Source organism: Gossypium hirsutum, chromosome A09 (genome assembly GCF_007990345.1).
Source record: "Gossypium hirsutum isolate 1008001.06 chromosome A09, Gossypium_hirsutum_v2.1, whole genome shotgun sequence".
NCBI classification, from domain to species: Eukaryota; Viridiplantae; Streptophyta; class Magnoliopsida; order Malvales; family Malvaceae; genus Gossypium; species Gossypium hirsutum.
This window is the reverse complement of record NC_053432.1, coordinates 9,889,020-9,905,313: the sequence shown is the minus strand read 5'-3', so window position 1 is coordinate 9,905,313 and position 16,294 is coordinate 9,889,020. Positions and strand designations below refer to the sequence as shown.

The window sequence follows — 16,294 nt, the reverse complement described above, 5'->3', positions numbered from 1 at the left end:
AGCCATTTTAGCCGGCGGAAAATATTTTAGTAAAAATTTCTCGGTCATTTGCTCCCAAGTAGTGATAGACCCTCGTGGTAACGAGTTTAACCACTATTTAGCTTTGTTTCTCAGTGAGAAAGGAAATAACCGAAGACGGATGGCATCATTAGAAATGCCATTGATTTTGAATGTATCGCAAAATTCCAGGAAATTTGCTAAGTGAGTGTTGGGATCTTCATCCTGCAAGCCATCAAACTGAACAAAATGCTGTATCATCTGAATAGTGTTAGGTTTTAATTCAAAATTATTCACAGCAATAGCAGGTCTAACTATACTTGATTCAGTTCCTGTTAAAGAGAGTTTAGCATGGTCATACATAGTACGTGGAGCAGGATTTTGATTAGCTGCAATTGTAGGAGGCAGCTGATTGTCTTGGTTTTCAGCCATCTCGTCAGTTGGAGGTTGAGTATTGTCTTCTTGTTCGTTTTCTGTGTATCGTAAACTACACCTTCTTTCTCTTTGATTTTTAAGAACTGTTCGATTGATTTCTTCATCAAAAAGTAAAGGTCCTGACAGGTTTCTTCTAGTCACAAACTATAAAAACCTGCCAAGAGAAAGAAAAAGTAAATTAATAAATAAGAAAATAAAATAAAATTGCAAGAAAAATAAATGGCTAAAGTAATAAAAATTTAGTGTTCGTAATATTTCAGTTCCCCGACAATGGCGCCAAAAACTTGATCGCAGTGATTCGTAACGAGTAATAAATATTTATAATAAAGATCAAACCTAGACTAACTATTATCACGACAAAAAGGCAAGTGCATCTATCGAACAATAGTATAGTAACGGCAAGACCGGGATATCGTACCCAAGGGAACCAAAAGTACTAGTAATAACTATCTTTTTATTATCTAGCCTAGGAATAAAAGGGTTTTGTTTTAATTAACTAATTATTTAAACTAAGAATGCACAGAGAAAAGAATTGGGGAATTGCTTTTAGGAAAATCGATTGACTTGAAACAATACCTAAGGAAAAAGCCACCTAGACTTTACTTGTTATTCTGGCTCCGAATTGGACGATTTATTCATTCAACTTGTTCCGTAGAGATCCCTAAGTTATGTCATTATCCCTATTCAAGACTAATAACGTCTAATCCTTAGATTGAATAACCGAGAATTTTCTCTAATTAACGCTCTAAGGTTGCATTAACTCGATCTATGGATCCCTTCATTAGGTTTCACCCTAATCCGGCAAAATCTTGTCACCCTATTTCTGGGGTGCAATCAACTCCGCTTGATTATGGCAAATGTACTCTTAGACAGGATCTATTCCTCCTCTGAATAAGAGCGTGTCTTGAATCAATATCCTAGGATATCAAAACAAGAATTAAGAACACATAATTAAGAACAAGTTAAATATTTATCATACGATTCAGAAAATAATAACAAGATTCGTCTTAGGTTTCACTCCCCTTAGGTATTTAGGGGATTTAGTTCATAACTCAATATGAAAACATCTCAGAAGAATAAAAATAACAAAACATAAAGAAAACTGTAAAACCCTTGAAGGAATTCTAAGAGAGATCTTCAGTCTTGGAGTAGCTCCAGCTTTTGAGGTGGATTGTCTGGCTTTCTTCAAGTAATTCCCGGTGTGCGGTTCTGTGTTCCAGAAAAGTTTTGGAGAGCCCCCTTTCTAGGTCATACTTAGGGTGTTTATATAGGCTTTTGATTGGCTTTCTTCCCCCCTAAGTATCCTTTTTTTTGTGTAGAATACAACTCCTTGAAAAAGGGACACGCCCGTGTGCCACGACCGTGTGACGTGGTTGCCAGGCCGTGTGTAATCCGCTAAATTGCCGAGGTCGTGTGGGCTCAATGGCCAGGCTGTGTGAGTCGTGTAAACCTTGGTCGACACCCTCGAAAGGCACGGGCGTGTGAGCTACCCGTGTGGCAAGGCTTAGGCCGTGTGGGTCTTCTCAATTTGGTCTATTTTGTCCATTTTTTAGCTCGTTTTTGGCTCCTTTTGACTCTTGGTGCTCTCCTGGGTACAGAACATGAAATAACCGGATTAAAAGCACCAAAATCCATAAATCTAGTAGTAAACATCCATAAATATGCTAAGTATTTGGGGTAAAAACATGTATCATTTGGTGTTTATCAGTACAACCTGAGTCGGGTAAAGAATTCATTGTTTACAGTGATGCTTCGTTGAATGGACTCTGTTGTGTTTTAATGTAAGAAGGAAAAGTTGTTGCTTATGCTTCGAGACAGTTGAAGCCGCATGAGAATAACTATCCAACACACGACCTTGAGTTAGCTGCCATTGTGTTTGCTTTGAAGATCTAGCGTCACTATCTGTTTGGTGAGAAATGTCACGTGTTTTCTGATCATAAGAGTCTGAAGCATTTAATGACGCAAAAATTTTTGAATTTACGACGGAGAAGATGGTTAGAATTGTTAAAAGACTATGAACTTGTGATTGATTATCACCCAGGAAAAGCTAATGTGGTTGCTGATGCTTTGAGTCGAAAATCATTATTTGCAATGAATGCTCGTTTAGTTCTGTCTGATGATTGTTCAGTTTTAGTTGAATTAAAAGGGAGACCTTTGTTTCTACAACAGATTATCGAAGCTTAGAAGGTTGATAATGAGATTATGGCTAAATGAACTCAGTGTAATTCTGAATCTGATTCTGAATTCCGAATAGATGTTGATGACTGTCTGAGGTTCAGAAATAGACTTTGTGTTTTGCGAAATCCAGATTTGATTCAAATGATTTTGAGTGAAGCCCACAATAGTAGATTTTCTGTACATCCGGGAAGTACGAAAATGTATAATGATTTGAAACAACTATATTGGTGGCCGGGAATGAAAAGAGATATTTCTGACTTTGTTTCGAGATGTTTGATCTGTTAGCAAGTTAAAGCTGAGCATCAGGTGCCATTTGGGTTATTACAACCAATTCTGATTTTGGAGTGGAAATGGGATCGGGTGACCATGGATTTGTTTTGGGTTTGCCTCTGTCCCCGAAAAAGAAAGACGCAATTTGGGTTGTAGTTGATCGTTTGACGAAATTAGCTTATTTTATTCCAGATCGGTTTGATTATTCGCTTGATAAGTTAGTTGAGTTGTATATTTCTGATATTGTTAGATTGCATGGTGTGCCATTGTCAATAGTGTCTGATAGAGACCCGAGATTCACATCACAATTCTGAAAGAAGTTGTAAGATGCTCTGGGAACTAAATTGCATTTTACCATTGCTTTTCATCCGCAAACAGATGGCCAGTCTAAATGGATTATTCAGATTCTTGAGGATATGTTGAGATGTTGCATTCTCAAGTTTGAAGGTACGTGGGAACAGTATCTACGTTTGATTGAATTTGCTTATAATAATAGTTTTCAGTCGATCATCAAAATGGCACCGTACGAAGCTTTATACGGTAGAAAGTGTAGAACTCCGTTATACTGGTCTGAGCTCAGTAAGAATAAGATTTACGGTATTGATTTGATAAAAGAAACATAACAGAAAGTGAAAGTAATCCAAGATAGTCTGAAAGCTGCCTCTGATCGTTAGAAATCTTATTCAGATTTAAAACAAAAAGATATTGAATTTGAGGTCGGTGATAAAGTGTTTTTGAAAGTATCTCCGTGGAAAAAACTGTTTCGATTTGGTAAAAAGGGGAAGTTGAGTCCGAGGTTCATTGGACCGTATGAAATCACTGAGCAAATTGGCCCAGTTGCTTATAGATTGAGGCTACCATCTGAGTTAGAAAAGATTTATAATGTATTTCATGTATCGATGCTTCGACGGTATAGATCTGATCCGTCTTATGTAATTTCACCGTCTGAGATTGAAATTCAGTCTAATATGACTTATGAAGAAAAGCCAATTCGAATCTTAGCTCGAGAGATCAAAGAATTACGTAATAAGAGAATCCCGTTAGTCAAAGTACTGTGGCATAGACACGGAGTAGAAGAGGCTACATGGGAGCCTGAAGAATGATTGAGACAACAATATCCGAATCTGTTTAATGGTAAGATTTTTGGGGATGAAAATCCTTAAGGGGGAGAATTGTAACAATTTGGTTTTGACCGTAGTCAAAATAGTGGTTTCGGGACCACAAATTCGAGTTTGAAAAATATTTTAATATTATTTTCTGTGTCTGTGATATGTGAATTTATACCTGCGAAATTTCTGTGATTTAATTTGTCTATTTCTATACTTAATTATGAAAAATGATTAAATCGCATAAAGTGTAAAGTTGAGTGCTAGATGTTAAAGCACCTAATTGATTTGGATTTTAAAATAATGGTCATGGCATGTCAAATTTACCATTTGTATTAATGGTGGACAATGATAGACATTAGTAGGTGGATTTTCATGTGTTATTACTAAGGACAAAATGGTAAAATGTGAAATTATAGTAATCAAAATAAAACAAAAGCATGAAAATGAATCATTTGGTGTTTTTCATTGCCGAAAATCCTAATAAAAGGAAAGAGAAAAGCTTTGCTAGGGTTCAACCATTAAAGGACTTGATTAAGGTATGAGTTTTGGTCAGTTTTTTATAATTTCTACGTTTCTGTGATCGTTGCTTCGTGTTCTTCAAAGCCTATGTCTGAATTTCTATTTCTGTTAAAGATTTCATGAAATGACATTGTTGATATCATGAGTTTTGTAATGTTCTTGGATGAATTATGAAGGTTTAGTAGATGATTTATAAGCTTTGTCTTTGAATTTTGATGAAATAGAGCTATTTGGGCTAATTTGTGAAAATAGGTTTTGAAGGACTAAATTGAGGATTAAATGTGTTATTTGGGCTTGTATGGAAGCCATGTATATTTGGCCAAGCTATAGTCTTGGTGAATTTTGCATATTTGTGATTTTGTGAGAAATAGACTAAATTGTCAAAGTGTGATAATATAAGGGCTAAAATGCAAAGTGCCCTAAATATGTGTATATGGATTAAATTGAATGAAATGAATGATTGAATGGTTGAATTTGTATTGTATTAGATCAAGAACAAAGAAAATCAGACTTAGATCGAGGGAAGCCCAAAATAGTTGAATAGTCGACTCGTTCTGTCCGAAATCCGTACGAGGTAAGTCAAATTACAATTAAGTGTTAATTGAAATAAATTCTACTTATATAAACTGTAAATTGTATTGGATGACGATGAGAGCCTGATGAATGAATTTTGAGTAAATTCTGTTAATAGGATAGTATCTGAAAAACTCAGTATGTTTTTAAACAAAGTTGACATTTGCATGAGACATCGTGTAAGACCGTGTCTAGACACAGGCCTCGATTGTGATTTATGTATAAGACCTTGTCTGGGACATTGGCATCGTATCTGATTTCGTGTAAGACCCTGTTTGGGACAGAGGCATCGATATTGAATTACATATAAGACCACGTCCGGGACGTCGGCATTGTACTTGTTTATGAGCATTTGTAATCGTTTATGACTCGTCTGATGTTGGTGTATGAAATCTAAGATTGAGTATATGAAATGTATAATCTATGCAGGTACGTTTGTATCGTACTAAATCTCTGAATATGAAAAACTCTGACTCTGTGAAATATGTATGGAATTGTAAATGAAGCATGACATATATGCAACAAAGGTGCATGGTTAAGTATGAATTATTCTAGGAAATGGTTATGAATCTGATGGTTGAATTGTACTTATACGCTTTAATAGTTAGACCAATTGTATTTGGCTTACTAAGCTCTTTGTAGCTTACTCCGTGTGATTACTGTCTGTTTTACAATTGTCGTAGCTACTGAAGGCTCGGGGATAGTCTAGGATCTTCACCACACTATCGATCTCATTTTGGTATTTTTGAAAGTGTAAATATTTTAAAGTATGGCATGTATAGGCTAGAATATCCATGTATTAAGTTTTGAATTGTATATATGTTAAGCCATGAGAGTTGGTTAGAAAATGGTATGTTTGTGTTAGGATTTGTTATGGTTTTGAATGGGTTGTTGAATGATGATGATATAGTTGTAATAAAGCATGTTTTGAGTATGAAATTGGCTGAAAATTTTTTGTATGAATGTTTCTTAGCATTGCTTGTAGGATTGACCCTTAAAGGGGTGGCAAATTGGCTTAAATCAAGCCTGCATTATGCCACACGATCAGAGGCCACGGGCGTGCCTGGTGGCTGTGTTAGTTTGGAAGTAACCTCTTAAAATTTGCACGGTTAGGGAACACAGACGTGCCTTATGGCCGTGGGCTTAAGTCAGTAGCTAGCTATGTATCGCACAGTCATGGCACCAGGCCGTGTCCATTGGCCGTGTGAAAAAGTCAGTATAGGACCTCTTTTTGGCACGGTTGGATCACACGGGCCTGGCTTATGCCCGTGTAAGTCACACGACCTAGTCACACGGGCGTGTGGCTTTGACAGCTTTGAAATATTTGATTAAGTTCTGAAAATTCTGAACGAGTTCAGTTTAATTCCGATCTTTCCTAAATGTATGTTTTAGGTCTCGTAGACTATATTAAAGGTTGAATTGTGAATGAATATCTATGTATTGATATTATATGATATCAGTGATTCTGTATTGTTCTGTAATGCTCTGCCTATCTGGTGATGCCCCTTACCTATTCCAGAGACGGTTACGGGATAGAGGTGTTACAGGATTCCCCTAAAAATATGGTTACATAAGACTTATGCCTGTTTCTGACTCACATGAATTATTTTAAAATAAAAAAATAAATAAATCTTGCATGGAGTTGATAGTCCATAATCTAATTACATTCCAAATAAAAAATTAAATTAAATTAAAAGAACTTTAATTTCTAGGAATCACAACTTTGAAAAAATTACTTGTCATAAAAAAATACATTCATTCACATATATATCCCTCAACTTGCTGATAATTACAAGAATATCACATCTTATAAAAAATTAATCACATATGAAGGAAAGAAAATTTCAGTATCAGTTTATACTATAATCATAGCTCAACTTGGCTATTATATCGATTGTTGGAATACATCTAAGCCTGTAACACACTAAAATTTTTGTTTTTGAATTGTTAAATCATGTCAAGAGAATAGATCTGGTTCAATGGTTAAGTGTTGTGTTTGTGTGTGAGAGGTCCTGTGTTTAAATCATTTCCATTGAATTTTTATTAATTTTTGTTATAATCCCTATCTCTGAATATCTAGCTTATCTATTATTTTTTTCTCAATTATCTATTAATTTTAGTTCAAATCTCGTGCTTGCAAAGTGAAAATATTTTTGTTATTCTCTATCTGTGCTGCCCATGTGGTCAAAATTTTAGTTAAATTCAAATTCTGGGAAATCTGATTGGATTTAGATAAATAGAGATTTTATTTTTTAAAAAATATTTGGAAAATCTCCTAATTTTTCTCCTATCAACCGTTTATCTCTCCACTCTCCTTCTACTCTTCAAAATTTTTCTTTTCACATTATCTTTTCTCTGATTTTCTTTCTGTTCTTATTTTTTTATTCCAAATTTACTCTTCTTTCTTGTTCTTTACTTTTTACCGTCCCAATTTTGGTGGTGGGCATTCTTCTTTGTGCTGGGTTGGTTGTGTGTGGGGAAAGTATCGGATAAGGGTACAATATTTCTATTAGTGTTATAGTAATTCTTTTAAGGTTATTTTGTGTTGTATTAATTTTTTAAGCGATTAATTGTTCTTAGTCTGATGATCTTAATGTGTTGATTAAGAGAATATTGTGAGACGTGTGTTTTACCTTCGACGAATTAAGTGTGCTTGGAAAATCTTTGCATTAAAGGGTAAGTATTCGATGCTATTTTGGGGGTTATTTTTGGTGGTTAGGGCCAAATATACTATTGCTTTGGCTAATTTTTTTGGGAGCAATTTAACCTGTTCTTGTTTTTGTTAGTAATTCACAAAGTGGGTGTTGTTTTTAGGAGTTGGAATTGTTGCTGTTGTGTCGGCATCGAAAAGCAGTAAGGTGTGTGACTCAAACTCATAAAAACCACGAATGGTGCGAAGTTGAAAAATCCCCTATAAACGCTACATGCTTGTGGTCCAGACCGTGTGGGCCACATGAATGTGTGGACCACATGAACGTGTGGACCCATTTTCAGTAAAACCAAATTAGGGTTGTATATGATGTGCTATTCGAGGTTAGCCACCTCGTAGGGTCTAATATGTGATATGTATAACCTATAATATGAAATCTAATATTTTTCTTTTGTTTCTTCTAAAAGCATGTTAGCATGTTTTGATGTGTAAAACATGTGAGTTGTTTGCATCTAGATATCTGGTTAGTGATTGCATGTTGATAAACCATAAAAGTAACACATTTTAATCCCATACTTAACATATTTTTGGATGGTTTATCATATAATTTAGTGAATTAGATGCTTCTAATCCTTTAATTTCATGTTTTATACTCAGGACAGCATAGGGGAAAATGGGCAAAAAAGGGACAAAACAGGCTGATTGAAGGACCCACAAGGCAAAGAAAAATTCCACACGGGTGGAGCACACGCCTGTGTGAGCCACACGGGATGGACACACGCTCGTGTGGCATCCCGTGTCGATATCACTCCCTGCTTCCCAAATACGAGGAAAAAGTTAAATTTTAGGGTTTCTGAGCATTCTAAAGTCTATATTAACACACTAGAAGAGGACCTAAGGGGGACACACAGAGCATAAAGCAGAAATTACTCGAAGGAAGTTGTTGGAATCATCTCAGAAGCAGATCCACCTCAAGATTGAAGATCTCCATTCAAATATCTCTTGAAGTTTATTTGGGTTTTTTATGTCTTGTTGTTTTTGTAAATTTGAGATGTTTTCCTTTTACATTATGAACTAAACTCCCTAAATACCTAGTGAGGATGAAACCTACAATGGATCTTATTATTTAGTTATCTGAATTACATGATAAATACTTGTTCTTGTTCTTGATTATGTGTTCTTAATCCTTGTTTTAATATTTTCAGGATATTATTCCAAGTTTGATGTATTTATTCAATGGAGAAAAAGTCCCTATTTAAGAGTAGATCTAGCATAATTAAGCGGAGTTGCATGCAATCCTAGAAATAGGACAACATAAATCTGCCGGATTAGAGTCAAATCTAATAGGGAAATCCATAAATCGACTTAATGCGACGATAAGGGTTTTAATTAGAAAGAGATTTCAATTAATCAGCCTAGAGTCAGTTGTTCTTATTCTTGAAAGAGATATTAACATAATTTAGGGATTTCTATGGATCAAGAAAAGTGAATAAATAGTTTGATTCAGAGTCAGAATAATAAGTGAAGTCTAGGTAGATTCTTTCCTAGGTATTGTCCTCCTTATAAGTTTTCTTCAAGTATTTTTCCCAATTTGCTCTCTGTCACGTTCATTAGTTAATTAGTTTAGTTAATTTTAGATTAAAACAAATCACTTTTATTTTAGGCTAAATAATAGAAAGATAGTTAATACTAGTACTTTTAGTCCTTGTGGATATGATATTCTGGACTCACCATAACTATATTACCATTCGATAGGTGCGCTTGCCTTAGTCATGATCGTAGTCTAGTTTAGTGGTTCATAAAATGATCATCAAGTTTTTGGCACCGTTGCCTGGGACATTAAGATATTAGGACTGCTTAATTTTTATTACTTTAGCCATTTTTATTTTTATTGCAATTTTTTTATTTTAATTACTAATTTCTCTTTTGTTTGCTTCTGGCAGGTTCTTATAGTTTATGATTAGAAAAAACCTGTCAGGACCTCTACTTTTTTACAGTAAAATTGAAAGTACAGCTCGCAGAAATAGTAGAGAAATAAGGCGAAGTCTACAGTATATAGAGGAAGAGTACAAGGACGATACCAATACTACTGGGGAGATGACTGAAAATCATAATAATCCGCTACCTCCTATGGTTGCAGCAATTCTTGTAAATCAAAATTCTACTCCTCGTACTATGTACAATTATGCTAAGCCTAATCTTACTGGGGGTGAATCGAGTATTGTTCGACCTACCGTTGCTGCAAACAATTTTGAGCTGAAGCCAAATACAATTCAGATGATCCAGCAGTTTATTCAGTTTGATGGTTTGCAAGATGAGGATCCAAATACTCATTTGGCCAACTTTCTGGAATATTGTGGCACTTTCAAGATCAATGGCATTTTTGACGATGCCATTTGCCTAAGGCTATTTCCCTTCTCGTTAAGAAACAAGGCTAAGTAGTGATTGAACTCCCTACCGCGAGGTTCAATCACTACTTGGGAACAAATGATCGAGAGGTTTCTACTAAAGTACTTTCCACCAGTTAAGATAGCCAAACTAAGGAACGATATCTCTTCCTTTGTGCAGATGGATTTAGAGACTTTATACGACGCATGGGAGAGGTATAAGGACTTACTAAGAGGGTGCCCTCACCATGGGTTACCTTTATGGCTACAGGTTCAAAATTTTCACAACGGTTTGAACCCCTGAACTAGTAAAATGGTCGATGCAGCTACCGGTGGAAGCATAAATAACAAAACTCCTGAGGAGGCTTATGAGTTTATAGAGGAGATGTCACTAAATAACTACCAGTGGCAAGTCATAAGAACAAAGCCGACGAAATCAGCTGGTGTTTTCAACCTAGATGCAGTCACCATGCTATCAAACCAGGTAGAACTCTTGAATAAAAATATTGACAGTCTATACATTTCTACGCAGGTACATTCAGTGATGCAGTGTGACACGAGTGGAGGTGGAATAGGCAATTCAGAATATTTACCCTTTGGCCAAAGCATGGATACCGAGCAAAAAAATTATATGGGTAATAATCCTCGACCTCAAAATAATCCTTACAGTAACACTTACAATGCAGGTTGGAGGAACCACCCAAATTTCTCATGGGGAGGCCAAGGAAATCAGAGACCACCACCCCTTCCAGGCTTCCAACAACAACCTTACCAGCAAGAGAAAAAGTCGAACCTTGAAGAGATGATGATGAAGTTTATTTCAGTGGCAGAAACTCATTTTCAAAACACTGAAACTGCACTTAAAAATCAATGTAAAGGCTCAAGAATCAATTAGGGTAGCTGGCTAAGATGATTTCAAAGAGACCACATGGGAGCTTGCCTAGTAACACTGAACCCAACCCAAAAGAGCACGTGAAAGCAGTTACCCTAAGGAGTGGGAAAGTGTTAACTGAATCTGAAAAAAACTACCACAAGAATCTGATAGGAAGAAGGATAAGGAGGTAAAACCCGAAATAAGTGAAAAACTGGTGCTAAGGGAATATAAACCACCAATCTCATATCCAGCAAAGTTGAAGAAAGATCGCATGGATGCATAATTTGGTAAATTTCTTGAACTTTTTAAACAGTTTCATATTAACTTACCTTTTTTTGAAGCTATTTCACAGATGCCTACATATGTAAAATTTTTGAAGGAGCTTTTAACAAATAAAAGGAAGTTTGAAGAGCTGTCTACAATAGAACTCAACGAGGAGTGCTAAGCCATACTCCAAAATAAACTGCCAACCAAATTGAAAGATCCAGGAAGTTTTACTATTCCCTGCTTAATTGGTAGTTTAAATGTTGAGAAGGCACTAGCTGATTTAGGCGCTAGCATTAATTTGATGCCTTACAAAATGTTCAAGCAACTTGGCCTTGGGGAACCAAAACCTACTAGGATGAGTATTCAACTAGCTGATAGATCTGTTAAATATCCTAGGGGGATTATTGAAGATGCACTCGTAAAAGTAGATAAATTCATATTCCCTGTTGATTTTGTTGTGCTTGACTTGGATGAGGATGTTGAGGTGCCTTTAATTTTAGGTCGCCCATTTTTAGCTACTGCTAGGGCTGTTATTGATGTGGGTGACGGTAAACTTGTGCTTAGGGTAGTTGACGAAGAGATTATTTTTAAAATTTATGATGCTATGAGATTTTCTAGAGAACAAGATAACTCCTGCTATTTTTTATTCTATTGATCATGTTACTCAAGATTCTTTATAGGAAATCGTTCATGAGGACACGTTGGAACCGTGTCTTGCCCAAGGAGAGGAGGTAAATGACAATGATTCTGTGTTAGGTAAGACAAAAGCTGAATTAAATTCTAACGAGTCTTCACTGATACAGAAGAATTATGAGGGTAACAATGAATTAAAATTAAAACCCTCTGTTGAAGAATCTCCTAAATTGGAATTGAACCAATTACCAAATCACCTAGAATATGCGTTTCTTGGAAATAATTCCACATTAGCAGTGATTATTGCTTCAGATTTACAACCAACAGAAAAGGACGAGTTACTTCAAGTGTTGAAGGAGCATAAACGAGCTATAGCTTGGAAGATTTTTGACATAAGAGGGATTAGTCCTTCTTTTTGCATACATAAAATTTTAATGAAAGATGAATATAAACCTTGTGTTCAAGCACAAAGATGAATAAATCCTAACATGAAAGAAGTCATAAAAGCTGAGGTAATTAAACTTCTAGATGCTGGAGTTATTTATCCTATTTCTGATAGTTCTTGGGTGAGTCCTGTGCAGGTTGTCCCTAAGAAAGGAGGCATGAATGTTGTGGCCAATAAGAATAATGAATTGATCCCAACACGCACAGTTACGGGATGGAGAGTTTCCATTGACTATAGGAAGTTGAACGATGCCACAAGAAAAGATCACTTTCCCTTACCATTCATTGATCAGATGTTGGAAAGATTATCTGGGCATATGTATTATTGCTTCCTAGATGGACTCTCTGGTTCCTTCCAAATCCCAATAGCTCCTGAGGACCAAGAGAAAAAGACATTTACATGTCCATACGGTACGTTTTCTTATCGGCGAATGCCTTTTGGATTACGTAATGCTCCTGCTACTTTTCAGCGATACATGTTGGCCATTTTTTATGAACTCGTAGAAGACATTATGGAGGTATTTATGGATGACTTCTTGGTATTCAGTAACTTTTTCCATTTTTTCCTTAAAAATTAAATTGAGTTCTAATGAGATGTGAGGAAACAAACCTTGTGCTGAATTGGGAAAAATGTCACTTCATAGTTCGTGAAGGGATTGTGTTAGGTCACAAAATTTCTAGTAAAGGGATCGAGGTTGACAAAGCAAAAATTGAAACTACTGAGAAATTGCCTCCCCCTAGTTTAGTTAAGGCTATTCGAAGCTTTTTAGGACATGCTGGATTTTATAGAAGGTTTATTAAGGATTTTTCTAAAATAGCTAAGCTTTTAACGAATTTACTAGAAAATGATGTGCCTTTCGATTTCAATCAGGAATGTTTAGAAGCATTTAATACTCTGAAAGATAAATTAATTAATGCTCATATTGTAGTTGCACCTGATTTGAATTTACTCTTTGAACTAATGTGTGATGTGAGTGATTTTGCAGTAGGTGCGGTTCTTGGACAGTTAAGAGACAAGCATTTTCAACCGATCTATTATGCTAGTAAGACATTGACAGCCGCACAAGAAAATTATACACTGACCATATTTAATATTGGCTATGGTTTTTGGATTCAATAAATTTAGACCATATTTAATATTAGCTAAAGTTTTCGTATACACTGACCATTCAGCCTTCGATATCTCTTTTCTAAATTAGATGCAAAACATCGACTAATAAGATGGATTTTATTGTTGTAGGAATTCAATTTAGAAATTCAAGATAAAAAGGGAGTAGCAAATCTTGCAGCAGATCATCTGTCCAGATTAAAAAACCCATATCTTAAGGAGCTTGATGAACATGAGATAAATGACTCATTTCCTGAAGAACAACTCCTGGTTATAACTGACTCTGAAAGCCCTTGGTTAGCAAATATTGTGAATTATCTAGTTGCTAACATCATTCCAAAAAGGTTAACACATCATCAAAAGAAGCGAATCTTTACTGATGTGAAAAATTATTTTTGGGAGGATCGTTTTCTTTTTCGTGTATGTACAAATCAAGTAATTTGGAGATGTGTTGCAAAATCAGAAGCGAGTAAGATCCTGAGACACTGTCACTCAGGCCCAACAGGAGGACATTACAGTGGAACTAAGACAGTACATAAAGTTCTCAAATCAGGTTTTTATTGGCCCACATTGTTCAAAGACGCTAACAGGCACGTTCTTATGATAAATGCCAGAGAATAGGTAATATCTCTAAACGTGATAAATGCCACATTGTTCACATATATGCTCTCATGTGAAATATTTGATATTTGGGGTATCGATTTTATGGGCCCATTCCCTACTTCATATGGAAATAAATACATCCTAGTAGCAGTAGATTATATGTCGAAATGGGTAAAAGCTCAAGCTTTACCTACTAATGATGCTAGAGTGGTAGTTAGATTTCTCAAAAAGCTCTTTTCTCGATTCAGAACACCTAGAGCGATCATTAGTGGTAGGGGTACACATTTTTGTAATGCTGAATTTGATAAAGTACTTAAGAAATATGGAGTGCATCATAGGATAGCTACCTATTATCACCCTCAAACCAGTGGATAAGTCGAAGTCGCCAATCGAGAACTTAAACGCATCCTAGAGAAAACCGTAGAATCAAATAGGAAGGATTGGGCGACAAAAGTAGATGACGCTTTATGGGCATATAGAACTGCTTTTAAAACTCCCATAGGAACCTCTCCTTACAAACTCGTTTATGGGAAAAGTTGTCATCTACCATTCAAATTAGAACATAAAGCATTTTGGGCTATAAAATTCTTAAACTTTGATCTCAAACTGGCAGGTGAGAAGAGATGGATGCAGCTGAACGAGTTAGATGAATGGTGAGCAAACGCTTATGAGAACTCGTGATTATACAAAGAAGCGGCAAAGTGACGCCACAATGCTCGTTTAAAGTAGCCCAAACAATTCAAAGTCGGAAATCTTGTCCTCTTAAATAATTCAAGGCTCAAATTGTTTCCCAGAAAGCTGAAATCAAGATGGTCAAGTCCATTCGTAGTGCAAACCATTTTCCCATACGGTACGATAGAGGTAACTCACCCATAATTTGGCACATTCAAGGTAAACGGTCATCGACTTAAACTTTATAATGGTGAGGATTTCAAAAATGATAGAGAGGAGCTTCAGCTCCTCAAACCTTCGTAACCATGCGCACAAGGTGAGTCTAGCTTAGACTTTAAATAAGTGCTTCTCGGGAGGCAACCCGAGTACTAACCCTACTAATTTTCTTATTTTTTACACCATATTATGCATGTATTTTGACCCACACGACCAGGACATACGGGCGTATCCTAGGCTGTGTGACTTCATACGGGGATAATAATGAGTTACACTGCCATACGATGTGGCCATGTGACACACACGACCTGGACACACGAGCGTGTCCTCGGCCATGTGAATTTTGGGACTTAGTTTTTAAAATTTGAAAAATCTGACAGTAAGCTACATGGCCTCGTGACACGGCCATGTGGACTATACGGTATGGACACACGGGTGTGTCCTTGGCCGTGTTGACCCTAAAGCTAAAATTTTCCAACTGTCAACAGAGTCACGACCTAAAAGAGGCTACACGGGCATGCGACACGGCTGTGTGGACCATACGGCCTAGGACACACGGACGTGTCCTAGGCCGTGTAAAAATTGGAGCTAAATTTTTAAATTTTAAACAAGTCAGAGAGCTCCACGGGTGAGGCATACAGCCTTGTGTTCGAATATGCGGGCGTGTGGGAGACCACACGGGCGTGGGAGAAGCGAACAACATAGCACACAGCCGTGCGATACGATCGTGTGCACCATAAGGCCTGGACACACAAGCGTGTCCAATACAGTGTGATGGGTGGGCTAATAATTTCCTCGACAAACACAAGCTGGATCTCGAGCCACACGGGCGTGTGACACGGGCGTGTGGCCCAACACGGACTGTTACACGACCGTGTCCCCATAAAACCCCCAAACCCTAACTTTCCTTCATCTCATTTTGTCTTCTTCCTCCCAAAGTTCCAAGAGCCCTAGCTGTCGCCGTAACCTACCTTCTGGCCACCATCAACCACAACCATCTGTTTCCCCCTCGCCCTTCATCGTACTTCCCTCCCCCTATCTTCTTCTCTTTTCTCCTATTTTCTTTTCTTTTCCTTCATCGTACTGCCCTCCCCTATCTTCTTCTCTTTTCTCCTCTTTTCTTTTCTTTTCTCTTTTCCCCGATCTTCTTCTTCATACCTTCTTCCCCTTTCCACCTTAGCCCCCTCACCCAAACCCACCCGATCCACCACCGTCCGTGTCCACTCCGGTCACCCCTATTGGTTTTTATTCTATTTCCCTTTTCTTTCATTCATTTATTATTACTCTTATTATTTCTTTATTAACTCTTTCTTATGGTTTTATTTTACTTTGTTTATTTTCATTATCTTTATTACTGGA

At 36.6% G+C, this 16,294-nt stretch overlaps 1 non-coding gene across 1 annotated transcript; it reads right to left on the bottom strand.

Moving 5' to 3' along the window:
* Window positions 1–10,266: 10,266 nt before the first annotated feature.
* On the bottom strand, window positions 10,267–10,373 carry LOC121207310 (small nucleolar RNA R71). The gene has a single exon (XR_005902400.1). It is a non-coding gene; the product is annotated as a small nucleolar RNA R71 (small nucleolar RNA).
* Window positions 10,374–16,294: the final 5,921 nt, after the last annotated feature.